Source organism: Mobula birostris, chromosome 6 (assembly GCF_030028105.1).
Source record: "Mobula birostris isolate sMobBir1 chromosome 6, sMobBir1.hap1, whole genome shotgun sequence".
Classification (NCBI taxonomy): Eukaryota; Metazoa; Chordata; class Chondrichthyes; order Myliobatiformes; family Myliobatidae; genus Mobula; species Mobula birostris.
The window spans coordinates 42,739,946-42,755,968 of record NC_092375.1 but is presented as its reverse complement, the minus strand read 5'-3'; the positions used below and the strand labels follow the sequence as shown (position 1 = coordinate 42,755,968).

The 16,023-nt window shown below is 41.3% G+C and overlaps 1 protein-coding gene across 2 annotated transcripts in view; it reads right to left on the bottom strand.

Moving 5' to 3' along the window:
• The window catches only part of hao2 (hydroxyacid oxidase 2 (long chain)), a 91,093-nt gene extending 87,668 nt beyond the window's left edge, over positions 1 to 3,425 (bottom strand). The window contains exon 1 of one of the 2 annotated variants that reach the window (XM_072262253.1): positions 3,313 to 3,425. The gene's annotated coding sequence lies outside the window, so the exon portion shown is untranslated. The remainder of the gene's footprint in view (positions 1 to 3,312) is intronic. The other variant, XM_072262248.1, reaches the window with a different exon arrangement.
• Between the last annotated feature and the right edge of the window lie 12,598 nt (positions 3,426 to 16,023).

Sequence of the window (16,023 nt, the reverse complement as noted above, 5' to 3'; positions counted from 1 at the left end):
CACTGCCTCCTAACGGTTCCTTTACATTAAGCTGACTAATAAAATTGGGGTCATTACACAACACCCAATCTAAGATAGGCTTTCCCTAAGTAGGATTGAGCACAAGCTGCTCTAAAAAGCTATCTCATTGGCATTCAACAAATTCCCTCTCTTGCAATCTGACACGAACTTTATTTTCCCAATGTCCTTGCATGTTGATGTCCCCCATTAGATTTGTGTCATTACTCTTATTACAAGCCCTTTCCAGCTTCCTTTGCAACCTCAACCCCATATCTTGGCTACTATTTGGAGGCTTATATGAGACTCCCATAATAGTTCCTTTACCCTTGCAGTTTTTTAACTCCAGCCACAAAGATTTGACATTCTTCAACCCTATATCACCTCTTTCTGAAGATGTAATTCCATCTCTTACCAATAGAGCCTTTCTGCCTGTACTTTTGATACGTTTATCCTTTGATGGTAAACTCACAACCATGGCCTTCTTTCAGCCACAACTCAAGTGATGCCCACAACTTCATATTGACCAGTCTCTAATCGTGAGGCATGAGTTTCTCGACTTTATTCCGGATGCTACATGCATTTAAATACAGCCCCTTCAGCCCTGCATTCTTTGCCCTTGTGAAGTTTGTCTCTGTGGTACAACATAACTCTTTGCTCTGTCTGCAGCTGTACCCAATCATTGACTTGCCTTTCCTTACATTCAATAACAAATGTTATATGTCAATGATTTGGATGATGGAATTAATGGCTTAGTTGCAAAGTTTGTAGATGATATGAAGATAGGTGGAGGGGCAGATAGTTTCGAGGAAGCAAAGATGCTACAAAAAGACTGGGACAGATTAGGAGAATGGGCAAAGAAATGACAGATGGAATACTGTGTTGGGAAATGCATGGTCATGCAATTTAGTAGAAGAAATGAAAGGATTGACTATTTTCTAAATGGAGAGAAAATATAACAACTGAGGCACAAAGAGACCTGGGACTTCTTGTGCAGGATTCCCTAAAGGTAATTTGCAGGTTGAGTCTGTGGTGAGGAAGGCAAATGCAATGTTAGTATTCATTTCAAGAGGACTAGAATTTAAAATCGAGGATGTAATGTTGAGACTTTATAAAGACCTGGTGAGGCCTCACTTGGAGTATTATGATCAGTTTTGGGCTGTTATCTTAGAAAGGATGTGTTGAAACTGGAGAAGGCTCAAAGGAGGTTCAAGAAAATGATTCCAGGATTAAACAGCTTGTCAAAATGAAGTGCATTTCGTGGCTCTATGCCTATATTCACTAGAATTCAGAAGAATGATGGGTGACCTCATTGAAACCTAGCGAATGGTGAAAGGCCTTGATAGAGTAGATGTGGAGAGAATGTTTCCTATGGTGGGAGAGTCTAAGACCAGAGGACACAGCCTCAGAATAGAGGGGTGTGCTTTAAATACAGAGATGAGGAAGAATTTCTTTAGCCAGAGGATGATGATTCTGTGCATTTCTTAGCCATAGGAAGCTGTGGAGGCCAAGTCTAAGTATATTTAAAGCAGAAGTTGAAACATTCTTGACTGGTCAGGGCATGAAGGGTTATGGGGTGAGTGGGGGAGAGGGAATAGGCTGAGGAGGAAAATTGGATCAGCATAATGAAATAGCAGAACAGCCCTGATAGGCCAAATTCTGCTCCTATACCCTATGATCAGTAGTCTTATGGTCCAGAGACTTGCTGATAAAATGTTTTTGTTGGTTTTAAAGAATAAATGGGAAAAGTAAATCTTAAAAGTAAATGGGAACAGTAAATCTTAAGGTATCATAATTTGTTCTTGGGCCACAAACCAACAAATACGAATGAAGGAATTAACATTTAGCTAGCTCTTTCTACAAACCAGAAATGAATCAGAGAAAAACAAAAATTTATGAATTTATGGCAGGGATCCAAAGGTAATTACAAAGAGAAAAATAACTGATGCACTTAAGGATGTGAACAACTCCAATTGGAAAGCATGGGGGGGGAAGTCGTGGAGGCAAAGGAAATCTAGTGCAGGTGAGAGAAGCAGCACACTGCATTCAGTAATGTTGCAGATCTCAGATAATAAAACACTAGCCCTTCCTTTCATAACCATGTTTTGTGGTACTAGGCTGTAATTAAAGGTTGCCAACTCTAACACAATCCTGGACTGAAATGAAAAGGAAGATTGGTGCCTCGGGTTAGCTGCTTGTTTGTAGAGTTGTTTGCGGAGCCTGCAGGGTAGCTCACAAACATTTTGTCTCCAGTCGAAGTGACATCATCAGAGTGCAATTAAGCGTTGTTTCTACGGGGTGCTCACGTTCATCTTGGTCCGAATTGTTCGAACTCCTGGACTCTCCTAGGATCACCCATGTTACCACACGGGACTGACACCACCTCAGCTGCTGAGTACGTCCAGTATTATTTGCATTGATTTGAAATTGGAAACGTCTTTCCTGACACTAGAATACAGCGGGGGGATAAAGCACAGATAATGACATAGACCTAACCTCATACATCACCCCTCCACCCTATCAGATCCCTTAGAACAAGGTCTAGCAGGGTTATCCATAATCTGCACACACCAAATGGGTATTTCTTTTCCAGACCCCACATCACACTCACTCTGTGGTTGTGAAAGAGGCTATATATCGCATTTTGTTTTGCTCTCACTCTAAGTTCTTATGATCAAGGTATCTACAATTTATTTTCTTGTGTTTTCCCTTTCCCTACACTCTGCCGTTAACTATTTATCTGTCATGCTACATCAACTACGTTGAAAGGTGGTAAATTCTTTGCGGACATCCTCCATATGGCAGTGCCACTGTCTTTATTCACCTCCTCCCCCCCCCCCGGCAATTCAAGCGTGATTTGGTTTGGGTTCATAAAAATCCCGTCCTATTATCCCACAGTTTCGGTCCAGCCACAAACCAGAGTCATAAAGTTACACAGGACAGAAATAGACTCATCAGCCCAACACTTGCATGCCGACAAGTTGAGTCTCATTTACAGTGCGGTATCAACTCTTGATCGGTAGAAATCGGAGGACCGGCAAAGCTCTGGAAGATCGGCAGCACCATCTGGGCAGGAGATCGGAAACCGGCTGCGAGACCTCCCTAGCTCCCACACGGTAGCCGCTGCAGTAACCTGGCAGTGTCCCGCGGAGTTACTGCAACTACAAAACAAAAGTCAACCTGTTCCAAGTCTGATTGTACATAATGTGCAAACATTCGTACAAATACACACTAAATACTCAAATAGTTACTGCAGGGTGTTCACTAAATGTGGACATTTTTCTACAGTACAACAATGCCTACGCTTTTACTGACCTTCTCGGTGTCCCCCGGCTACTTTCCTCTAACCTTCAGGTGGAGTCACACGTGGTGTCCGGTGTCCAACCCGCCTCGGCGCTGAGGGCTGACCCATATTGGGCAGCTGTAACCAGGAGGTGGCCAGCGTTTCGGTAGGAAAGTGGGACGGGTATTGGCGATGCACAAATCAAAAAATGTCCGAAACGCAAGTAAGTATTGTGCTGGGAGCTAAGATCGACGCTTTTGCCTGAGGCGTTGCCTGAGAGAAATGGAATTTTTTTTTGAACAAGGGTAAAAAGGTTGTTGTGTGCTAGAAATGGAAAAGTTGTAGGAAAGGGCGGGGCACCTCAGGGATATCGGCAAAATCAGAGTAAAATGTATTGCTGTATCGAAGTTTGTATATGCTACCATATACCACCTTGATATTCATTTTCTTGCAGGAATTTACAGCAAGATAAATAAATATTATTGATTTTTTGAAAGCTATACATAGGCAAATTCTGACAAAAACAACCAATGTGCAAAAAATGACATTGTGCAAATTTAAAAAAATACCAAGAAGTTGAGTTGCCAAGTCTTTTAGAGTGAGTCTGCAGGTCGAGATGTAGTCAGTGAAGTGAAGTTATTTGCACTGGTTCAGGAGCCTGGTAGTTGAAGGGTAGTAACTGGTGGTGTGGGACCTAAGGCTGTCAGATGTAATTGATCGTTGGGCCTTGATGCCATTGGATGGTGGCACAGGTCCGAGAAGTGGCTTGGTCTGCTTCTGGCCTGGTATAACATTTAGCCTACCCTATGTTTGCTGGTTGATAAAGAACCATTGGACTTCATTCTATCCTTCAAAACTTGATCCATGTTTCTACAGGTCACAGTTCAATTACAAGTATGGCACGGTACCATAGTGGCTAGCACAACATTTTACAGTACCAGCGACCTGGGTTCAATTCCTGCCCTGGCCTGCAATGAGTTTTAACAGTCTCCCCGTGACTGCTTTACTTTTCTCTAAGTGTTCTGGTATCCTCCCACAGTCCAAAGACCTACTGGGTGGCAGATTAATTGGTCATTGTAAATTTTCCCGTGGTTAGACTAGGGTTAAATTGGGATTGTTGATTGAACAGCTCAAAGGGCTGGAAGAGCCTATTCCACGCTCTATTTCAATAAATAAATAAACTTACTTTCTTATTGCCCGTTATGCTGCTGGCATTTAGGGCAACAATGAAGGTCCTCCGTCTCTGGTGGTGTTCAGGGCTACTTTCAGCATGCCGGTAGCTCAGTGCTCCATTACAAAACCAGACAATAACCTAGCAAGGGTCTTTGGTTCTGCTACCTTTTCAGGCAGTGGATTTCAGGTAATCTTTGTGGTAAGAAATTTTCATTACTTCTGCCAATTACTTTAAATCTGTGTGCCCAGATTTTAGCACTTAGCTAAGGGAAACCGTTCCTTCCTATTTAGTCTTTCTGGGCCATTTATAATTTTACAAACCTTGAAGTTTCCTTTCAGGCAGTGTTCCATATAAAAACAATACTGGTCTATTCAGACTACTTTGCTGTGTTGATTGTCCATTTCCCTCCATAGATTTGCTGAACTCCCCCAGTTTTTTTTTTGTGTTGCTCCAGAATATTCAACAATCACTCAGAAGCCAACATAAGGAAGCTTGTTTCAAGAACCAAGGTACCATTAAAGACAACTAACAAAAGCATTGTGGTGTACAGGATCACCAGTGGAGACTGCAGCAAGAACTACGTAGGCCAGACAGTACATAAACTCTCAACTCCTTTACAGGAACACAAACCTACAGTACAAAGACACGATCTATTGTCACTGATCTCGGTACGCGAAGACCAAGAAGGACACCACTTTAACTGGAACACCACAACACCACGGAGGTTCTGGTTCAGGTAATCACGAGGCAGGCACGAGCATTTTTAGAAGTGCAGTTATCTTTTGGTGACTCTGTAAACGAACATATGGAAGCCATGTATGAACACCTAAGAGCCAAAGAAACCATTTTAATATGGTGCACAATACTGAAGTTATGGCCTAACAAGCATTGTATACAATTCTCACTGTGCTTCCTTTCTAATAGCTTTCGTAATAATGGCAATGGCCTTTCCCAGCATCATATTTACCTATTATACTGCCTTTCAGGGTCTGTAGAAATACACGCAAAGGTTCCACTGCTCTTCCCAGATCTCATTATTCTCCCATTTATTATGTATTCTCTTGCTTTTTCAAAATCTCTAATGTATTACCTACACCTTACTGTTCATTAACTATTTATTTGTCATGCTACTTCAACTACACTGGAAGGTGATAAGATCCTTGTGGAGATGGTCAGACCTGCTGAGTTTCAGCATCCTCCATACAGTAGTGCTGCTCTCGTGATTCACCCCCTGCTATTCAGGCTTGATCTGGTTTGGATTCATAGAAAATCCTGTCCAGTTTATCCTACAGCTTCGGCCTAGCCGCAAACCAGAATCATAAAGCTATACAGGATGGAAATAGGCTCTTCGGCCCAACACTTGCATGCTGACAAGTTGCTTAACGGAGCTTACCCCATTTACAGTGTGTTATCAACCGTTAATCGGCAGAAAGTGGAAGGCTGGCAACAGGTCAAGGCTCTGGAAGAGAGGCAGCAGCATCTGGGTAGGAGATCGGGAATCGACTGCAGGACCTCCCCTGACCCCACCAGCTGTGGAAACCCGGGAAATTCCGGGAGTATCCTGCACTGGGCGAAAGTCAGCAACACTGAATTACTGCAACTACAAAACAAAAGTCAACCTGTTGCGAGACTGTTTGTACAAACACACACTAAATACCAAAATAGTTACTGCAGGGTGTTCACTAAATGTAGGTACTTTATCTTCAGTATGGCAATGGTTATGCTTTTACTGACCTTCTTGATCGAAGATGTTGATGCCCAGGAACTTGAAGATGCACACTCTTTCCACGACCGACTTCTCAATAAGGTCTGGTACATGTTCTTCCTGCTTCCTCTTCCTGAAGTCCACAGTCAATTCCTTGGTCTTAATGACGTTGAGAGTGAGAATTAGCAACAGCATTTAATCAGCTGATCTATCTCACTCCTGTACACCACCTCCTCACCATCTGAAATTCTGCCAACTGCATCAGTGAACTTAAAGATGGGATTTGAGCTTAGCCACCCAGCCACTGGTGCAGAGAGGCTACAGCAGTGGGTTAAGCACACATTCTTGAGGTGTGTCTGTTGATTGCCAGCCGGGAGGAGATGTTATTTCTGATCTGAGTCCACTGTGGTCTCCTAATAAGGAAGCTGAGTATCCAATTGCAAAGAGAGGTAGAGTCCCAGGTTTTGATGTCTTAGATTAGTTCTGATGGAATGATGGCATTGGCTGCCGAGCTGGAGTCAACAACCAGCAGCCTGGTGTTTGTATTGCAGTTGCCTCGGTGATCCAGAGATGAGTGGCGAGCCAGAGAGATTGTGTTTTCTGTAATCTCTTGTAGCAGTAGACAAATTGTAGTGAGTCCATGTCCTTGCTCAGGCAGGAATTAATTCTAGCCACCACCAACCTCTCCAAGCATTTCATCACAGCTGATTTGAGTGCCATGGGCAGATAGGTGGTGAGGCAGTTCACCCTGCTCTTCTTGGACACTGGTCGTATTGCTGCCATTTTGAAGCAGGTGCAAACACCTGACTGCAGCAGTGAGAGATTGAAGATGGCCTTTATCACTCCAACCAGTAAGTCAATTAATTTTATACCCTGCCTAAGCACCACTGAGGCCTGATGCTGTATCAGGGTTTACCCCCTTGAAGGATGTCGAGACATCACCCTCCAAATTTTACTTTCCCTTTCAAAGTGTGCATAAAAGACGTGAGCCAATTGAGGAGTTTGGCATTATGTGAAGGTTTCAGTATGCCCCTTTGGGGAGGGTTGGTGCACCTGTGCCTCCGTTAGGTAGATCAGAATTGGAATCAGGTTTAATATTACCGACATGTTGTGAAATGTGTTGTTTTGCGCCAACAGTGCTTTGCAATATATAATAATAAAAGCTATACATTACATTGAGAATTGTATATACAAAATTAAATCAAATAGGTAGTGCAAAAGGAGAGGAAAAAATACTGAGGTCGTGTTCATGGGTTCATTGTCCGTTCAGAGATCTGTTGGCAGAAGGGAGGAAGCTGATCCAGATGCATTGAGTGTGTGTCTTCCTCCTCCTCAATGGTAACAACGAGAAGAGGGCATATCCTGAGTGATTGGGGTCCTTAATGATGGATGCCACCTTCTTGAGGCATCGCCTTTTGGAGGTGCCTTGGATGCCAGGGAGAATATTTCCCATCAACATACATCAAAGTCGCTGGTGAAAGCAGCAGGCCAGGCAGCATCTCTAGGAAGAGGTGCAGTCGACGTTTCGGGCCGAGACTCTTCGTCAGGACTAACTGAAGGAAGAGTGAGTAAGAGAGTTGAAAGTCTCTTACTTTCACTTTGAAAGTTTCAAATCTCTTACTAGCTCTTCCTTCAGTTAGTCCTGACGAAGGGTCTCGGCCCGAAACGTCGACTGTACCTCTTCCTATAGATGCTGCCTGGCCTGCTGCGTTCACCAGTAACTTTGATGTGTGTTGCTTGAATTAACAGCATCTGCAGAATTCCTGTTGTTTGCGAGAATATTTCCCATGATGGAGCAGGCTGAGTTTACAACTTGCTGCAGCTTTATCCAATCCTATTCAGTGCCCCCTCCATTCCAGACAGTGATGCAACCAGTCAGAATGCTCTCCGCAGTGCAGCTGTAGAAACTCTTGAGTGCCTTTGGTGATATACCGATTGCATTCAGACTCCAAATAAATAACACCACTGTCGTGCCCTCTTTGTAACTGTATCGATAAGTTGGGCCCAGGATAGATCCTCAGAGACGTTGACATCCAGGATCTTGAAGCTGTTCACCGTTCCCACTTCTGATCCCTCGATGAGGACTGGTGTGTGTTATGTCGACTTCTCCCTCCTGAAGTCCACAATCAATTCCTTGGTCTTACTGATGTTGAGTGCAAGGTTGTTACACTCAACCAGCTGATCTATCTTACTCCTGTATGGCTCCTCATCACCATCTGAAACTCTGCCAACAACAGTTGGGTCGTCGGCAAATTTCTAGATGATGTTTTCAGCTGTGGCTAGCAGTGTAATTGTGGATGCAGAGGGAGTAGAACAGTCAGTTAAGCATGCACCTTTCAGGTGTGCCAGTGTTGTCAGTGAGGAGGAAATGTTATTTCTGATCCACGCAGACTGTGATTTTCCAGCAAGGAAGTCAAGGATCTTGTTGCAGAGGGAGGTACAGAGGCACAGGTCTTGGAGCTTGTTGATTAGAACTGAGGGGTTGATGGATTTGAACGCTGAGATATAGTCAATAACCCGCACCCTGATTGATTTTGGCCAGGTAGAGAGCCAGTGAGATTGCATCCACTGTAGACCTATTGTGGTGATAGGCAAATACAGTGAGTCCAGGACCTTGCTTAGGCAGGAGTTGATTCTAGCCATGACCAACCTCTAAAAGCACTTCACGACAGTCGATATGAGTGCCTCTGGCCGATAGTCTTTGAGGCAGCTCACCTTGCCAGGTGAAAGTGTTGCACTACTATTTAGAAATGAAGCATATGGAAATGAACTGTAGTTTCTGCCTCTGAGTAATGCTGGGAGGCTGCTGTATTTGGAATGGTGCCCTTACTTACGTTCTGTTGCCCCTTTCTAGGGTGGAGCAGATGTTAGCATCCAAAGTTTGTAATGTGCTTTCATTTGAAGATTGGGCCCCTGAAGTCAGGATTTCTGTCCTCTTCTGCAAAACCTGGGGTCGAGTATGCCCTGCGGCAATCTGCCTCCTGTCATGCCCCTGTTTTTGTGTTGCATGCTTCACAAAGTTCAGACCCCTCTGACTCGCTGCTTAACCCACCCCAGGTGCAATGTTCTGTACACAAATAATTTTAGTAATACCTAGTTTAAATTCCTTATCCTGTTTTAAACCGTTGTTCCAACCGTACATTTGGTTCATGAATTGTAATTTATTTATATTCTTTCAGAAGGCAATTTCAGTTTATGCAACCACTTTATGTTTCTTGTCATTTTATGTTTCTGCAGCAAAGAAATATCTGCCAAAGGTCAAATAAATGAACTTTGAATGGTTATACTGAAATAGTATTTAAGAGCAGTTTACTTGTTGTTGTGACACATTGAGTGCTCCCTGACATTACACAATAAATTTTGTTATTTGATCTCTTTTATTGTTCTGTTGCTGATGTAATCCATGTCTCTTGCACCATTTATTAATTATGAATATATATAAAAACACATCTTTATCTGCATTCTGACAACAGTTTGCTGTGGCAATCTCTTAAGAAAATTAAAACAGGGTATAAAAACACTAGATTTACGAAGTAGGTAAAAAGTATTGTATGACGACTGGCAGATGCTGCTTTAGTTCAGCATATCAGTGCCCCTGTGTAGCAATGCTAAACTTGAATCTTGTACCACAATCCCCAAAAGCACCTTAGTCGTGACACAGTTGTGAGGCATCAAAACAGAGGATTTCATTAAAGGAGCCTTGACTTGACCTTTTGAAAATTTCTGCCAGTCGAAAAATGAAATTGGTGCCTTATGGTTGTATTTGGAGTTAACAGTCATGCTGCAATGGGATTTGACCAATTTGCTATCAGGGCAATGAGTCTAACATCTTCATCGAGTCGTTACTGAACAATGATGGTGGCTTCACTTTGGTACCTGTTGGAGTAGATCACCGTAAAATCCACATTTCAGGCACTCCCACTCAGTAACATTTCTCTTCTCTTTCGCTTTAAATTGGTAGAGGTGCCAATCACTTTAATTTCTGCCATTGTTCCAATTTCATATTCAGCATTTGGTTGCAATAAGCAATTGGCATTTTGACATTTGGATTTATTCTGTTGATATGATTGACAAATCTTTTCCTGCTTCTATGTAATAGGACACGCTTTCTTGTAAATGTGGAACGTTCTTTTAAGATTTCCAGTCTCCTTGCGTTATGTAAAATAAAACAAAAGAACTTTACCTTTATATGGTACCACTACTGAATTGAAATGCAGAAAAAATAAGCTATAAAACACAAAATGGTTGTCTACATTTTTTGAATTTTGTAAGAATTAATGCCATCTGTACAATGCAATAATATGATTTGTCATGGGTCCTATTGGTATGAATTTTCTATGGGTAGACATAGCAAACTCAGCCAGATGCATGTTATCACATAAGGATGCAGATAGGCACACAGCTTCACCGTTGACAAAACAATTGAATACATGGAAGTAAGATAATGGTAATAAAATTCAATTAGATGTATTGACTCAAAATAAATTCCTAAAATAATCAAAATAAATTATGGTACTATTTGATATTAAAACAATGCATTCAGACAGGTGGTATTGACAATATAAAAATTAGCAAGGTGGTAAGTACAACAGAATGAAATAGTCAAGATGAACAAATGAGTGCAGTCGTGATGCTCTTGCGTAGAAACATAGAAATCTACAGCACATTACAGGCCATTCAGCCCCAAAGCTGTGCCGACCAAGTAACCTACTAGGGAAACTGCCTAGAATTTCCCTACCGCATAGCCCTCTATTTTGCTAAGCTCCATGTACCTATCTAAGAGTCTCTTAAAAAACCCTACTGTATCCATCTCTACCACCTTTGTTGTCAGTGCATTCCACACACCCGCCACTCTCTGTGTGAAAAACTTACCTCTGACATCCCCCTTATACCTACTTCCAAACACCTTAAAACTATGCCCCCTCATGTTAGCCATTTCAGCCCTGGGAAAAAAGCCTCTGGCTATCCATATGATCGATGACTCTCATCATCTTATAAACTTCCACCAGGTCACTTCTCATGCCCTGACTAATCAAGAATCTATCAACCTCTCGGCCCTGAATATACCCAATGACTTCACCTCTGTGACAATGAATTCCACAGATTCTCTGGCTAAAGAAATCCTTCCTCATCTCCATTCTAAATGGACAAACCTCTATTCTGAGATTGTTTCCTCTATTCTTAGGCTGTCCCACCATAGAAAACGTCCTCCCCATATCCACTGTAGAGGCCTTTAAGTATTTGATAGGTTACAATGAGATCCTCCCCTTCATTCTTCTGAATTCAGGTGAAATTTTCCTGTATTTTAGTTTTGATTTTATATATTCTACTAAGTATTCTAAAATAATTTAATTGTAATGTTCCGTCCTTTCAACCAAATATTAACAATTTAAAATTGTACAGTCTATGTGGAATGCTAACTGTTCGGCTGTTTAAATGCTTAAGTGGAGCACGGTATAGGGGATGGAATAGAAATTTAGAGACAGCAAAAAGAACAGGGAAAGTGGAGGTTAAGTAATAATGGCAGGAAAATTGAAAGCAGACAGGCAAAGCTTTCAAGATCAAGAGCAGGAAAAACAGAGTGAATAAAACGGAGGATTTATATAAGGAACAAAGATTTTGGAGGTGCAATGAAAAAAAAATAAGGAACTTTGGAGTGAGATTGAAGGCTGCAAATATATGAGGAAAGGACATAATGTTCCAGGATGAAAGGGGATGATGTATTATCATAAAAAAAAAACAGCATCAGATGTTGTGGCAGGGTTTAGGGTGTTGCGGGGGGTGGGGAGGGGGGTGCACAGTTGAACATCACATAACAGTTAACTAATTGGGGAAAAAAATACTGAATAATTTCACAGTCTGCCCTGCTACTGGGGAAGTTGTTTAGTAAGTAGCCTCTGTGATTGTATTTTAAAGTTGAAATTAGATTTGAGTATAATTAGTGAGGAAATTTGCCCATCTGTTTATCATTGGAATATCAAGGTATGGCATGGAATGGAATTATTCATGAAGTGTGTTAATTGTCTGAAAAGCACTGGTGGCAGAAATCCCATCCACCAGTAAGTAAACTAGAAAATGATATTTATGCTACCAAGTTATTGATTTCAAAATGTCTCCACCATTTGCTGTAGGGCAGTAGAAAAGGAGGAGTGATTCATAATTGTGAACCCCTGTTTATATTTAATCTTTTGCTGCTTTATATTAAAATGTATGATAATATTATGGATAACTACAATGAAACTTCCAGAAGTTTTTGTTTTGTATTTTCTGGTAATTTGGGGATAAGTAACAACATCTGTATTTGAAGTCGAAAACAGACATTTAATTCAGTTATTTAATTATTTTGTTCGATATAAGCTCAATGCAATTAAATGCAATGATCCTGTGAATTATTTATCTCAGTGAGATGGAAGCCCAACAACTTTCAAATTTCCAGCTTCTGCGGTTTGTTTTTGAATTTTAATAATTTCAGATGTAGAGATTTTTGATTTGTCTTGAGACTGAATGTGAATGTCAGAATACTTATGTTAAGTCAGTCCAGATTATACTTCTATTGTGACCATATCTTTTAAGTTATATAAATATTGATTAAATTGTACCTGCTGGAAATCAAATTGAATGATGTTTTTACAAAGTAGTGTATGTATTTTAGAGCTTTGATACTTTTTGATGTATATTTAGTAACTTACAACGCATAATACAAGATCTGAAGAACTGTATATATGGAAAAGATGGTGAGAGTTCCAAGCACTCAGTATGTTGTGTGGAGAAAGGCAAGGACAGGTGCCAACTGTTTGAAGCTTTTATATACAGTATTTAATTCCTCACAGTGGCATTTAGGTAACTGGAGGTGGCATCATATGCACAGAGAAGGAAGTGTTTTAAGTACTTGCAACTGCACAGGCAGGAAGATTTCAAATTTCAGTGCATGCTCCTTGCTATTTAGCACATGTAATTGTTTAGTCCAACTTGCTGCTTGATATCTCAGTGCAATTTTATCAGACCTTTTAGTGCTCCCACCAACCACTGAGGCCAAATTTGTGAGCTGTCTGCAGCTGCACCTTGTTATGTCACCTAATATATAAAGGGGAAAAAATCTAGAAACTGCATGATATCTTGAGAAATGGCACTGGCGGTGAAGAAAGCACCAGACTGAGAAACATTCAGTCTGTGCCTTAATAACAAATAAAAATCCAGCAGTTAGCACAAGACAAAAACTTCTGGTTAGAAAATTCTAATAACTTTGAAAAACACCTGTTAGGGTATTTTAAAAACATTAATCAGTAAGTGTAGAGTTTGATTATTAAAATGTTATCAATGTCAGCCATTTCTCAGTTCTTTCTTCTGAGTTAGACAGTTGGTTAATTTACTTATTAGAGACTTGTGTACTGAAATGCTGACTGACAACCTAGGGCTCTGCTGCGGGAATTCTACACTGTAAGAGGTGCTGAGTTTACTGAGGTTCTGTCTTCTCTTTGAACTGTAGGTAAAAGCTTCTGTAACGTTTTAAAAAAAGAAATTCCTGCTGTCTTGCCCAATACTTATTCTACAATTAGCTTGACGTATGCTCATTGCAGTGTGTGGAATCATCCTTTGTGCAAATTGGCTTCCATATTTTCTGCAGCTGTGAATAAACTTGTATTTAAATTGATACTTGTCAGTTTGAGATGTCAAAATGCCACCTGATCAGAAGTTCTATTGAGAAATAGGTAATGACCGTAATCTATGCAAGTCTGTGGACAAATTAACTATGACCTCACATTACTGCTAGTCATTGAAGAAATCTGATCTAAACTTAGGAGGAATTTAATTTTCTCTCAGGTGTCACTGTAGTAAACAAAACTGAGTATATTCTGTCCTTTATTGAGAAGAGCCTGTCTTAAATTTAGTTAGACATATGCCCCTTACTGCTTAATTAAATCTTAACCTCCTGCAGATGTGTTGATCATATTTGTGAATTCAGACTAAACACATGTTTAACTTACTCATTATGATAACTAGTTTCATCCAGCAATGAATTTTTGAGGCCGCCAACCTTTCATCTGACAGGCATCATCATCAGCTGTCCCTCCTACAACCGGATAAAGCTCAGATCCAAAGAAAATGAAACATGTCACAGTTCTGTTTTCATGTTGAAACTCCAGCATTGCTGATATAATTACCACAGATATGAAAAAGTCATTATTCTGAGCATAGATTAGGGAAGTTCCTGAATGCGTGCTCAGAAACTAACAGCGGGAGTCATTTATTATGAATCTGTTCCTGGAACCAATTGCTTCAATGCAATGAGAGAAGAAAGAATTGTCATTAAATAGGATTTGGCGTGCAGTATGTGAATCGACTTTTGCCTTGGTTTTGATCCATTTTTAGTGTCCTAAAACATCATTGCATTTACCATTAAGTCCACTTTGGGGTTTTCTGTTTTAAAAAAAAATTGCAAAATTCATAAGAGATATATGCTAAATACCCAGAAAGTACTGAACCTGTGCAGTTCCCAACAAAGCTATGCACAATTGAATGCAGCTGCAGAACCTTCTCTGCACAGCACTCACAGAGTGGTGGCTGCCCTTAAAGGCACATTGCCCATATTTACCAGATAGCAGCAATACATTTTATGACTGTCATGGAGGGGGAAAGAAATGGTGCAGGAAAGAACAGGAGAACCACTTAACTTGGTGGAAGAAATGTAGAGGCCCTAATGTGAAATATGTGCCAGGAAGGAGGTCTTGCATGTAGAGTGTGGGTCAAAAGAGTTGCCAGGGTCACAGAAGAACCTAGCATGAAGTGGCTGGAGTGATCTCCAGGAGTGAGGACCCCTACAGCATGGCACAATCCTACTGTACAATCCAAGAGTATACGTTAAGTGAGGTGAACACCAGTGCAAATACTGCTCTCTTACAGTGACACTCTGATGCACACGTTGTTACGCCATACTCCCTCCACATATATCATGCTCTCCTACATCAGCATGTACCACATACCCCACCCACCAGCCACACCTTGATGAGGTCAAGCCTGTAAAGGCAGAAGCGTTAAGGTTACTCAGTGTATTTCAACACCTCCATTGAGATGAAAGCAACAAGGAGCAGGAGAGGGACAACCTGCGCAGAGTAGTTCTGCAGATTCTCTGAGACCATTCCCCTTATAGACAGAGGGGCTACAAAAGCTAGTTATTTCACAGGTACAAGCTATAAGAAATCTGCCACAGAAGCTCACTGCCACTGATTTCCACATCTGCTGCGATTTAATCAACAGTAGACATCCTCGTTACCATCTAAAGAACTGGAGTGAGAGCCTAGAGCATTCCTGTATGTCTGTTGTCATCTCCACCATTCTGTGAGGTGAACCTAACAATGTGTTCCAGAGCAACACACACACTAAATGCTGGAGGAACTCAGCAGGTCAGGCTGCATCTATGGAAATGAAGAAACAGTTGACATTTCGGCTAAGGCCTTTCATGAGGACTGGAAAGGAAGGGGGAAGAAGCCAGAATAAGAAAGCATGGGGATGGGAAGGAGTACAAGATAAGTTCCCCTCCTACTTCTACTCCCTTGGTCCATTCTCCTCTTCCCTCAGATTCTATCTTCTCCAGCACTTTACCTTCTCCAACTATCTCCTCCCAGTTTGTAGTTTATCTCCCCTGCCCCACCCATTTGGCTTGGCCTAACATCTTCTAGCTTCCCCTTCCCCATCTTTTTATTCTAGCATCTTTCTCCTTCCTTCCCAGTCCTGATGAAGGGACTCAACCCAAACCATCAACTATTTATTCATTTCCAAGGACGCTGCCTGTCCTGCTGAGTTCCTCCAGCATCTTGTGTCTGTTGCTTGGGATTTCCAGCATCTGCAGAATCTTTGTTTATAGCA